Raw genomic sequence first — 13,767 nt, 5'->3', positions numbered from 1 at the left:
GTGGATTACTGCTAAAATTTTTGAATTCTTGTGATATCTTATTGAAAATGGATGCAGCACACCTCTCTGCACAAGAAATATGATCCAAACGCAGGTTAGATCTCTGCCAAGTATTAACTGAGTGAAAGGTACTTATTCTCAGGAATAAGCTATTATTGTTAACAAGAAATGACAGTAAGGAATATATACAGGGTGTCCCAGCTTTCTCGTCCACCCAAAATATCTCTGGAACAATAACAGCTACTGGAAAACGACTTTCACCAGTATCAATGTAGGGCTGGGGCCCATGAATGTACGTATTTGGAAACATTCTAAAACGAAAGCATATGTGTTTTTTAACACAAACTTATGTTTTTTTTTAATGGACCTCCTATATTTTTTCCTCAGCAATCCATAGCATGACAAAGCACATACACAATGGCGTTGATTGCATCGCAATATTCTCATTACGTCCCGAGATATTGAGACGCGTAGTTGACGCTTTAAACACCCGACATGCGGTGCTAGCACACGTCCTGAGGCTCAGGCGTGAACCCCATGCTGCTCGTAATCGCGATGTGATTGACATGTGTAATCACACCTCAATACTTATCAAGAGGTCCGAAACAAATAAAAACAAATAATACGGTCTGCTGCCATCAACTCTCATAAGCACATAATGGTTTCCTTCTTGCACGTTCTACGTATCTACGTACACAATATGAACCAGTACCGATAGGTGTACACCCGTCAGGTTGTCTTATTTATCCTGCACACCCAAAATAAGGTTTATCTAATGCGTTATATGACCCATTGTGCCTGTCGCGCAGGGCCTGGCTCTACCTAGTCAAGTGTCCAACGTAGTTCCCACTACTGCCACAGTTACCACTTTGCCTTGTTTATGATTTGCGACCCGTGCAAACCCCTGTACTCCACCATCCTCCGAGCATCCCATTTGCTGTTGCTTTGGCGTGCAGTACACCACTTGCCAGTGTAGTCATGCATCAGAGTAATCTAGTGATGGCACGGAGGTAGTACACATTGTGAATAAACGTTGTGTTGTGGAACTTATACTGTACAGTATAATGTACACACATGAAGATATGGTAGAAATGCTGCTGATCTATGGAGAATGTACGTTGACGGGAAATACGTTATGAGATTGCTTGTTTGTTGATAGTACTGCTAGCGAACATTATGTTTATTAAGTAAGTATGTCTGTTTTCTACCCTACTCTACATACCTGTACTGTACCCTGCTGTAGGTGGACGAAATGCTGTTCAGGCAGAACGACTGTACAGAAGATGATTCCCTGACAAGCCATCACCTTCGCACCAGATGTTTGGTCGTCTCACATCTCGTCTACGTGAAATGGGAAGCTTAAATCCAAGACCTCGACATTGTCCTAGAACATGCACAGATGAACATGCTGAAGTTGGTGTGCTCGCTACCGTAGCTGTGAATCCTCAAATCAGCACACGTCAAATTGAACGTGAAGTTGGTGTGTCCAAATCAAGTGCACAGCGTATTCTTAAACGTCATAAATTTCATCCTTACCATGTTCATTTACGCCAGGATCTTCATGGAAATGACTTCCGCAATAGGGTAACATTTTGTCGGTCGGCTCAGCAAAAACCTCTGACTACTCCAAATTTTTTTGCAGATGTTCTCTTTACTGACGAGGCATCATTCTCCAGCAAAGAAATTGTCGATATGAGGAATATGCATTATTGGTCTGGAGACAATCCAAAATGGCTCCGTCAGGTAGAGCATCAACGTCCGTGGAAAGTTAATGTTTGGTGTGGGATTATTGGAGATACCATTATCGGACCTTTCTTTATAAATGGCATCCAAAATGGCAGACAATACTCCAGATTTATACGACACAATCTTCCTGCTCTCTTGGACACCGTACCTCTGAACCGGAGAATGGTCATGTGGTATCAGCATGACGGATGCCTTACGAGCACGACGACTTCTGAACTGTAAGTTCCCTGGTAGGTGGATTGAACGAGGTGGCCCAGCTAGGTGGCCTGTCCGATCTCCGGACCTTACACCGCTGGATTATTTTCTTTGGGGAGCAGTGAAGGATGCTGTTTACCAACATGAACAAACAACACCAGAGGACATGAAGCAATGCATTATTGATGCTTGCCCAGCCATCAAAGACGAAACAGTAGCACAAAGCAGGACATCCTTCATCCGCAGAGTGACCCTATGTATGCAAGCCAATGGGCATCACATTTAGCATGAGATGTGAACACTATGTTTAGTATGTAGTGCTGGTAACACAGTGGAAGTTTCTACAAAGGGACATTTTACCCAGTGATGTTAAGAAACATTTGTTTGCAACAGTTTGTCATTTAATGCATTAGATAAACATAACATTAATAATTATGTGATAATAAAACTAATTGGTTAAACATGTTTACATTCATCTTATGTGTTCTACCTGAACTTCCCAAATCAAAACTTTTTACCTAAACAACGGTAAAACTTTTAGTCCACTTGCTCATTTCACTAAAACCATTAACATGAATTTTACTATTACGAGTGAATGATTAACTGTCACTTACGCTAGATCTAGAGTAAAGTAAAGTTTTAATGTTGAACGGCATTACCTTTTTAGTAATGGATTAACGATAAGTGAAGTTAACATTGTGACTAACGTTGCGGTACACAGATATGTTACAGAACCGCATCACCCCTAGCCTATGGGATAAATACCTGATGGAATGTACGACGTTAATGCAGGATGGCAGCAGACCGTATTATTCGTTTCGGACCTCTTGATAAGGATGGAAGTGTGATTACGCATGTCAATCACCTCACAATTATGGGCAGCATGGGGTTCACGCCTGAGCCTCAGGACGTGCGCTAGCAGCGCATGTCGGGTGTTTCAAGCGTCAACTTCACGTCTCAATATCTCGGGATGTAATGGGAATATTGCAATGCAATCAATGCCATTGTGTATGTGCTTTGTCATGCTATGGATTGCTGAAGAAAAAATACAGGACGTCCATTTAAAAAAGCATAAGTTTGTGTTAAAAAACACATATGCTTTCGTTTTAGAATGTTTCCAAATATGTACATCCATGGGCCACAGCCCTACATTGATACCGGTGAAAGTAGTTTTTCAATAGCTGTTATTGTTCCAGAGATATTTTGGGTGGACAAAATAGCTGGGACACCCTGTATATTGAGAGGCCAATGTCAAAATACCCAGACTCATGAACAGGGGTCGACAAGACGTTCATGAACTTACACCACTTATTGCCCGAACTGCCCATTTCTGAGCCAAAAATATCCTTTTAGAATGGGAAGAGCTACCCCAAAATATAATACCATATGACATAAGCGAATGAAAATAAGCAAAGTAGACTAATTTTTGCGTCGCACGATCACTCACTTCAGATACCATTCGAATAGTAAAAATGGCAGCATTAAGTCTTTGAACAAGATCCTGAACGTGGGCTTTCCACGACAGTTTACTATCTATCTGAACACCTAGAAATTTGAACTATTCAGTTTCACTAATGATAGGCCCATTCTGTGAAATTAAAACGTAATATTTTGTTGAACTGTATGTTAAAAACTGTAAAACTGAATCTTACTGTGATTTTACGTTAGTTTATTTTCTGCAGACCATGAACTTAGGTGATGAACTGCACTATTTGAAACTGAGCCAATGTTGCACACAACATCCTTTACTACCAAGCTAGTGTCATCAGCAAACAGAAATATTTTAGAGTTACCCATAATACTAGAGGGCATATCATTTATATAAATGAGGAACAGGAGTTGTCCCAACACTGAACCCTGGGGCACCCCCCACTTGACTGCATCCCACTCAGACCACTCGTCATCACAGCCATTCTCACCACTGTGAAAAATGACCTTTTGTTGTCTGTTGCTAAAGTAAGAAGTGAACCAATTGTGAGCTACTCCCTGTATTCCATAATGGTCCAATTTCTGGAGCAATATTTTGTGATCAACACAAACAAACACCTTAGTTAAATCAAAAAATATGCCTAGCATTTGAAACCTTTTGTTTAACCCATCCAGTACCTCATGGAGGCCGGCTGGCCGAGCGGTTATAGGCACTTCAGTCTGGAACCGCGCAACCGCTACAGTTGCAGGTTCGAATCCTGCCTCGGGCAAGGATGTGTGTGATGTCCTTAGGTTAGTTAGGTTTATGTAGTTCTAAATTCTAGGGGACTGATGACCTCAGATGTTAAGTCCTGTAGTGCTCAGAGCCATTTGAACCATTTTTGAACCTCACGGAGAAAATAGAATATAGCATTTTCAGTTGTAAAACCAATTCTAAAGCCAAACTATACATTTGATAGCAAATTGTGTGATATAAAATGATCAATTATCCTTACGTACACAGCCTTTTCAATGACTTTACCAAACACTGATGGACTAGAAATAGGTCTAAAATTGTGTACATTATCCCTCTCTCCCTTTTTATAAAGTTGCTTTACAACTGAGTACTTTTAATTGTTTAGGAAACTGACCATTCCTAAAGGAAAAATTACAAATATGGCTAAATACAGGACTAACATTTGCAGCACAGTACTTTAATATTCTGCTAGGCACCCTATCATAGCCGTGAGAGTCCTGTCTTCAGCAATGTAATTATTGACTCAAAATCCCCCTTGTCTGTATTACAGAGGAGTATTTCAGACATCAATCTCAGATAGGCATTTGCCAAGAAAGTTATATGATTCTCTGTAGAAACTAAATACTAAACCAGCAATTCTCAGAACATGATTGTTAAATGCTATACACATATCTGATTTATCAGTAACAGAGATATTTTTACCATGAACTGACTTTATATCGTCAACCTTGTGCTGCACACTAGACAGCTCCTTCACAACTGACCATATGGTTTTAATTTTATCCTGTGAATTAGCTACTTTATTTGCATACCACATACTCTTTGCCTTCTAAATAACATTTTTAAGCACCTTACGATACTGTTTGTAATGGGCTACTGTAGCTTGATTGTGACTATTTCTAATATTTTGATATAATTCCTGCCTTGTTCAACATGAAATCCTTTTCCGACTAGTCAAATGCACATAAAACCAAAGAGCATATATTGCAGCCTTCTAGATGTATTCCACACTCCGATCCGTAGAACGCCAGTTTTCTTTCTTGGAGCGTGGAATGTCAGATCCCTTAATCAGGCAGGTAGGTTAGAAAATTTAAAAAGGGAAATGGATAGGTTAAAGTTAGATATAGTGGGAATTAATGAAGTTCGGTGGCAGGAGGAACAAGACTTCTGGTCAGGTGACTACAGGGTTATAAACACAAAGTCAAATAGGGGTAATGCAGGAGTAGGTTTAATAATGAATAGGAAAATAGGAATGCGGGTAAGCTACTACAAACAGCATAGTGAATGCATTATTGTGGCCAAGATAGATACGAAGCCCAAACCTACTACAGTAGTACAAGTTTATATGCCAACTAGCTCTGCAGATGACGAAGAAATTGACGAAATGTATGATGAAATAAAATAAATTATTCAGATAGTGAAGGGAGACGAAAATTTAATAGTCATGGGTGACTGGAATTCGAGTGTAGGAAAAGGGAGAGAAGGAAACGTAGTAGGTGAATATGGATTGGGGGTAAGAAATGAAAGAGGAAGCCGCCTGGTAGAATTTTGCACAGAGCACAACTTAATCATAGCTAACACTTGGTTTAAGAATCATGATAGAAGGTTGTATACATGGAAGAACCCTGGAGATACTAAAAGGTATCAGATAGATTATATAATGGTAAGACAGAGATTTAGGAACCAGGTTTTAAATTGTAAGACATTTCCAGGGGCAGATGTGGACTCTGACCACAATCTATTGGTAGATTAAAACTGAAGAAACTGCAAAAAGGTGGGAATTTAAGGAGATGGGACCTGGATAAACTGAAAGAACCAGAGGTTGTACAGAGTTTCAGGGAGAGCATAAGGGAACAATTGACAGGAATGGGGGAAAGAAATACAGTAGAAGAAGAATGGGTAGCTCTGAGGGATGAAGTAGTGAAGGCAGCAGAGGATCAAGTAGGTAAAAAGACGAGGGCTAGTAGAAATCCCTGGGTAACATAAGAAATATTGAATTTAATTGATGAAAGGAGAAAATATAAAAATGCAGTAAATGAAGCAGGCAAAAAGGAATACAAACATCTCAAAAATGAGATCGACAGGAAGTGCAAAATGGCTAAGCAGGGATGGCTAGAGGACAAATGTAAGGATGTAGAGGCTTATCTCACTAGGTGTAAGATAGATACTGCCTACAGGAAAATTAGAGAGACCTTTCGAGATAAGAGGACCACTTGTATGAACATCAAGAGCTCAGATGGAAACCCAGTTCTAAGCAAAGAAGGGAAAGCAGAAAGTTGGAAGGAGTATATAGAGGGTCTATACAAGGGCGATGTACTTGAGGACAATATTATGGAAATGGAAGAGGATGTAGATGAAGGTGAAATGGGAGATACGATACTGCGTGAAGAGTTTGACAGAGCACCGAAAGACCTGAGTCGAAACAAGGCCCCCGGAGTAGACAACATTCCACTGGAACTACTGACGGCCTTGGGAGAGCCAGTCGTGGCAAAACTCTACCGTCTGGTGAGCAAGATGTATGAAACAGGCGAAATACCCTCAGACTTCCAGAAGAATTAATAATTCCAATCCCAAAGAAAGCAGGTGTTGACAGATGTGAAAATTACCGAACAATCAGTTTAATAAGCCACAGCTGCAAAATACTAACACGAATTCTTTACAGACGAATGGAAAAACTAGTAGAAGCCGACCTCGGGGAAGATCAGTTTGGATTCCGTAGAAATACTGGAAGACGTGAGGCAATACTGACCTTATGACTTATCTTAGAAGAAAGATTAAGGAAAGGCAAACCTACGTTTCCAGCATTTGTAGACTTAGAGAAAGCTTTTGACAATGTTGACTGGAATACTCTCTTTCAAATTCTAAAGGTGGCAGGGGTAAAATACAGGGAGCAAAAGGCTATTTACAATTTGTACAGAAACCAGATGGCAGTTATAAGAGTCGAGGGACATGAAAGGGAAGCAGTGGTTGGGAAGGGAGTAAGACAGGGTTGTAGCCTCTCCCCGACGTTATTCAATCTGTATATTGAGCAAGCAGTAAAGGAAACAAAAGAAAAATTCGGAGTAGGAATTAAAATCCATGGAGAAGAAATAAAAACTTTGAGGTTTGCCGATGATATTGTAGTTCTGTCAGAGACAGCAAAGGACTTGGAAGAGCAGTTGAACGGAATGGATGGTGTCTTGAAGGGAGAATGTAAGATGAACATCAACAAAAGCAAAACGAGGATAATGGAATGTAGTCGAATTAAGTCGGGTGATGTTGAGGGTATTAGATTAGGAAATGAGACACTTAAAGTAGTAAAGGAGTTTTGCTATTTGGGGAGCAAAATAACTGATGATGGTCGAAGTAAAGAGGATATAAAATGTAGACTGGCAATGGCAAGGAACGCGTTTCTGAAGAAGAGAAATTTGTTAACATCGAGTATTGATTTAAGTGTCAGGAAGTTGTTTCTGAAAGTATTCGTATGGAGTGTAGCCATGTATGGAAGTGAAACATGGACAGTAAATAGTTTGGACAAGAAGAGAACAGAAGCTTTTGAAATGTGGTGCTACAGAAGAATGCTGAAGATTAGATGGGTAGATCACATAACTAATGAGGAAGTATTGAATAGGATTGGGGAGAAGAGAAGTTTGTGGCACAACTTGACCAGAAGAAGGGATCGGTTGGTAGGACATGTTTTGAGGCATCAAGCGATCACCAATTTAGTATTGGAGGGCAGCGTGGAGGGTAAAAATCGTATGGGGAGACCAAGAGATGAATACACTACGCAGATTCAGAAGGATGTAGGTTGCAGTAGGTACTGGGAGATGAAGAAGCTTACACAGGATAGAGTAGCATGGAGAGCTGCATCAAACCAGTCTCAGGACTGAATACCACAACAACAAACAACATAGATGTATTCCATTTAAGTTTGCTTGAAAGTAATTCTTGGAATTGTCATTCACCAAGTGAACTGAAATGTTGCTTCAAAAAGTGGGCACTGCAAGATGGTCAAGGCATACATTTAATTATTTTTCAGGAACTTTGGATGCAATTTCATCTTTGAAACTCTGGTAACTTATTGTCCAAGAGTTCTACTACTAAATAAAAAATTAATTGAAAACTGACATTTTTGATCAATTTCATGAAAATCCTCACTTAATGCACAGTACAATTCCTCAGAAAATAGGTGAATTTGTTTACTATCCAGTGATACTTGATTCTGTAGCTCTCTTGTCGCATTATAATAGTGTGACCCATTTAAAAAATCTAAGTGGAATGTTTCACAGATTCCATTTACGGTAGAACTGTTCACCAAGTTTGATCAATTCTTTACACGATGAAATTCAAATAGTAAAATTATAAGCAAGACGTTAAAAGAAGAGTATTTTTACACCACAGAATATTGTGCTTGGTATAGCTGGGTAAAAATCAAGATGCCTTTCCTTGTAATGCAAGGAGCCACAGAAAAGAAATGTGTCAAGCAATGCCCTAGTCTGGGGTAACGAAACATCTGGCACCAATGCATCAAAAAGTATTTATAAGGGAAGATGTGCCATCATTGTGATGACAATGCCCTATGAAATAATAAGAGTTATTCAGAGTGCAAGAATGCTCATTCACGAAGATGATGAAGAGGAAGAAGGTATGCAGCCCCTCTGAAGAGTGAAGTTGGGCAGTATTGCTACTGGGCCTAGTTTCATCCAGGAGCTAACTAAATGACAAGAACAGGATAGATGTAGTCATTGCCACCCAGTGATGACAATGTGTTTCTACAACTTCTTGTCTCTTCTGGAGTGGAGATGGTGCTATTGAAGAAGCACAGGCATGCAGATACTCATAAATTCCTCCTCCTCCGACCTGTTCCCAGCCAGTCTCTCTTTTTCAGTTTGGTCAGATGTTCCCAGACAGTCTCCAGGTGTGAATATGATTCCAATTATCCAACAGTGCCAGTCTCTAATTCCTAAATGAAGACTGTTTGAATTACACAATGATGCAGTCAGTCACCTACCCTGGATTTAGGTGCCAAAAGCTGTAGTGATCTGCCTGAGCAGAAGTTTATATGCTAACAACCTGGCATCTTCACTGATCTAGCTGATGGGACTTGTGTTCTGATCCCAACTGGCTACATTGCCACTGCCCCCAATCCTTGCAAACCACTTTGTCACTAATCATCCCCCAGGATAAGCACATGCCTTTGACATTGATCATGGTAGGAGCTCCTGTTTCAATATTGTCCTTTGCTGCAGTGTATTCCATGGCACACAATGGTCCAGCAGTCTGGATGGGGCTAACTGTCATTGGCACACAGTCGCTGTCAATGCTGGCGATCCTGCTGACTGTAATGGGTGACACAGATCATGAACACCACTGCTGAAGAATACTTGCTGATGAAGACTCACTGGGCTCTGCACCCCATCATGTCATCCCAAGGTTCTTGGCCTCCCCTTCAGCAGTGACCACACCTCTACATCTAACATGAATAAAAATCTAATTCAACGAGGAATGTATTACTAGTGGTTCAGATCCAGTCAGCATCCCTCACAATCCAGTACTCAGTGATGGAGACAGCATTACCTCCTGAGATTCACGCAGATGTTTGCTCTGCTACAGTAGAGACTAACCCCCAGGCTTCATAGTATTTTGTGAATATGGTTTGTCCCACTTGTTTTCTCACAGACAATGCACTACTATTTCGATCAAACTTTTGGGAACGAGTTTATCCAGGAGAAGCAAGTTCGTTATATCTTAATCTCAAACTATCATCTGGCATCAAATCTAGCTGAATGCACTATGAGTGAATTGGGAAGATTGTTCATGTGGTAAGATTCATCAAAATTGTGTGCAAAAGCTAGAAAGATTCTAAGATATTATCAGTCTGGCTGACAACCTCTGGAGCACCACCTGTACTGTATTATTTAGTGAGAAGACTGACAAACTTTTAAAGACTTTATTAACTTTGCAGACTGGCACGAAATATCACAAGAGAAAAGATGGAAGATGGTATTAGAGCACCAGAAGCACTTGATGGATTAGATCATCAAGGGGGGCGACTATGTACTAATTAGATATCACATGAAATTGTCAAAGGTAAAAGGTGAAATAATGAAATTACATACCTCTCTCTTGGACTATTTCATGTCAGAAGAAACAGTTACCCAATTTCTGTGGAATTAGAATATTTGAATGGTAGATGTATTTTGGAATCTATCACATCGAAAATATGAAGCAATGTTATTTACAGAAAAATGTACTAAACTTTTGAAAATGTTTTAAAATTTGTTTCATATCTCTATAAATTAGTGTGTTCATTACTGGGTGTGTAACAGACTGCAGAGAATCTTCCTAGCAAATCACATCTTTATACTGCACCAAGCTATTTTCCATGAGGCAAGTTTTTAATGTTTGATGGCAAGAGTAGTGCAAGTATCATTTCTGTATGATACGTTGCTTGTTTTTACTGCTATTTACAAGATGGTTGCACTTAACACTACATCGCCACAAGCAAGTGACCCATGCAAATAACACCTTGTCAGAACGAAATTTTCACTCTACAGCGGAGTGTGTGCTGATATGAAACTTCCTGGCAGATTAAAACTGTGTGCCGGACTGAGACTCGAACTCGGGACCTTTGCCTTTCGCAGGCAAGTGCTCTACCAACTGAGCTACCCAACCACGACTCACGCCCCGTCCTTACAGCTTTACTTCTGCCAGTACCTCGTCTCCTACCCTCCAAACTATACAGAAGCTCTCCTGTGACCCTTGCAGAACTGTTGTTGTTGTTGTTGTTGTTGTGGTCTTCAAGTCCTGAGACTGGTTCGATGCAGCTCTCCATGCTACTCTATCCTGTGCAAGCTGCATCATCTCCCAGTATGTACTGCAGCCTACATCCTTCTGAATATGCTTAGTGTATTCATCTCTTGGTCTCCCTCTATGATATATACCCTCCACACTGCCCTTCAGTATTAAATTGGTGATCCCTTAATGCCTCAGAACATGTCCTACCAACTGATCCCTTCTTCTAGTCAAGTTGTGCCACAAACTCCTCTTCTCCCCAATTCTATTCAATACTTCCTCATTAGTTATGTGATCTACCCATCTAATCTCCAGCATTTTTCTGTAGCACCACATTTCGAAAGCTTCTATTCTCTTCTCGTCCAAACTGTTTATCATCCATGTTTCACTTCCATACATGGCTACACTCCATACAAATACTTTCAGAAACAACTTCCTGACACTTAAACCAATACTCGATGTTAATAAATTTCTCTTCTTCAGAAACGCTTTCCTTGCCATTGCCAGTCTACATTATATATCCTCTCTACTTCGATCATCATCAGTTATTTTGCTCCCCAAATAGCAAAACTCCTTTAGTATTTTAAGTGTCTCATTTCCTAATCTAATTCCCTCAGCATCACCCGACTTGATTCGACTACATTCCCTTACCCTCGTTTTGCTTTTGTTGATGTTCATCTTATACCCTCCTTTCAAGACACTGTCCATTCCATTCAACTGCTCTTCCAAGTCCTTTGCTGTCTCTGACAGAATTACAATGTCATCGGCGAACCTCAAAGTTTTTATTTCTTCTCCATGGATTTTAATTCCTACTCCGAACTTTTCTTTTATTTCCTTTATTGCTTGCTCAATATACAGATTGAATAACATCAGGGATAGGCTGCAACCCTGTCTTACTCCCTTCCCAACCACTGCTTCCCTTTCATACCGCTCGACTCTTATAACTGCCATCTGCTTTCTGTACAAATTGTAAATAGCCTTTCACTCCCTGTATTTTACCCCTGCCACCTTCAGAATTTGAAAGAGAATATTCCAATCAACATTGCCAAAAGCTTTCTCTAAGTCTACAAATGCTAGAAACGTAGGTTTGCCTTTCCTTAATCTTTCTTCTAAGATAAGTTGTAGGGTCAGTATTGCCTCACGTGTTCCAAGATTTCTACGGAATCCAAACTGATCTTCCGTGAGGTTGGCTTCTATCAGTTTTTCCATTCGTCTGTAAAGAATTCGCATTAGTATTTTGCAGCTGTGACTTATTAAACTGATAGTTCAGTAATTTTCACATCTGTCAACACCTGCTTTCTTTGGAATTGGAATTATTATATTCTTCTTGAAGTCTGAGGGTATTTCGCCTGTCTCATACATCATGCTCACCAAATGGTAGAGTTTTGTCAGGACTGGCTCTCCCAAGGCCGTCAGTAGTTCTAATGGAATGTTGTCTACTCCGGGGGCCTTGTTTCGACTCAGGTCTTTCAGTGCTCTGTCAAACTCTTCATGCAGTATCATATCTCCCATTTCATCTTCATCTACATCCTCTTCCATTTCCATAATATTGTCCTCAAGTACATCGCCCTTGTATAGACCCTCTATACACTCCTTCCACCTTTCTGCTTTCCCTTCTTTGCTTAGAATGGGGTTTCCATCAAAGCTCTTTATATTCATGCAAGTGGTTCTCCTTTCTTCAAAGGTCTCTTTAAGTTTCCTATACACTGTATCTATCTTACCCCTAGTGAGATAAGCTTCAACATCCTTACATTTGTCCTCTAGCCATCCCTGCTTAGCCATTTTGCACTTCCTGTCTATCTCATTTTTGAGATGTTTGTATTCCTTTCTGCCTGCTTCATTTACTGCATTTTTATATTTTCTCCTTTCATCAATTAAATTCAATATCTGTTATGTCACCCAAGGGGTTCTACTAGCCCTCATCTTTTTACCAATTTGATCCTCTGCTGCCTTTACTATTTCATCCCTCAAAGTTACCCATTCTTCTTCTTCTGTATTTCTTTCCCCCATTCCTGCCAGTTGTTCCCTTATGCTCTCCCTGGAACTCTGTACAACCCTTGGTTCTTTCCGTTTTTCCAGGTCCCATCTCCTTAAATTCCCATCTTTTTGCAGTTTCTTCAGTTTTAATCTACAGTTCATAATCAATAGATTGTGGTCAGAGTCCACATCTGCCCCTGGAAATGTCTTACAATTTAAAACCTGGTTCCTAAATCTCTGTCTTACCATTATATAGTCTATCTGATACCTTTTAGTATCTCCAGGGTTCTTCCATGTATAAAACCTTCTTTCATGCTTCTTAAACCTATGGTTAAGTTATGCTCTGCGCAAAATTCTACCAGACGGCTTCCTCTTTCATTTCTTAGCCACAATCTATATTCACCATATTCAGAACTAGCACTCCTGAAACAAAGGATATTGCGGAGACATGGCTTAGCCACAGCCTGGGGGATGTCAGTTCACGTGACACCATGAGCTGGCATGCCCTCAACTACACGACACTGCCAAGCTACTAATCCACAATGCATCACATTTCACGATGCCGACAACAACTGTGTGGAATCTCGTCCATCCACTAAATGGTACTCTGAAGTCAGTGTGTCCTTAAACACACCCACGTGGAGAGTACATTGTCGCTAGGCAACAGTTGTGTGGGAGGAACCAATTGTCAGTTATGATATTAATAAAACAGAGTACCAGTCAGTGTAGTGAATGTTTATCATAAGATAGTGCGACATAAAGTGTGTTCACATCTGGATACTTGAAACTTTCTAGGTATTTATGTTAAAATATGTTTTTACTTATATATACTGTCACAAACTTACCCCTACCCACTTCCATATTCATTCTTCATTTCCAATCATACAGACCGTAATTATATATTTGACAAA

This window comes from Schistocerca cancellata, chromosome 11 (genome assembly GCF_023864275.1).
Source record: "Schistocerca cancellata isolate TAMUIC-IGC-003103 chromosome 11, iqSchCanc2.1, whole genome shotgun sequence".
Lineage (NCBI taxonomy): Eukaryota > Metazoa > Arthropoda > Insecta > Orthoptera > Acrididae > Schistocerca > Schistocerca cancellata.
The sequence above is the reverse complement of the archived record's forward strand: the minus strand, read 5'-3'. Positions refer to the sequence as shown.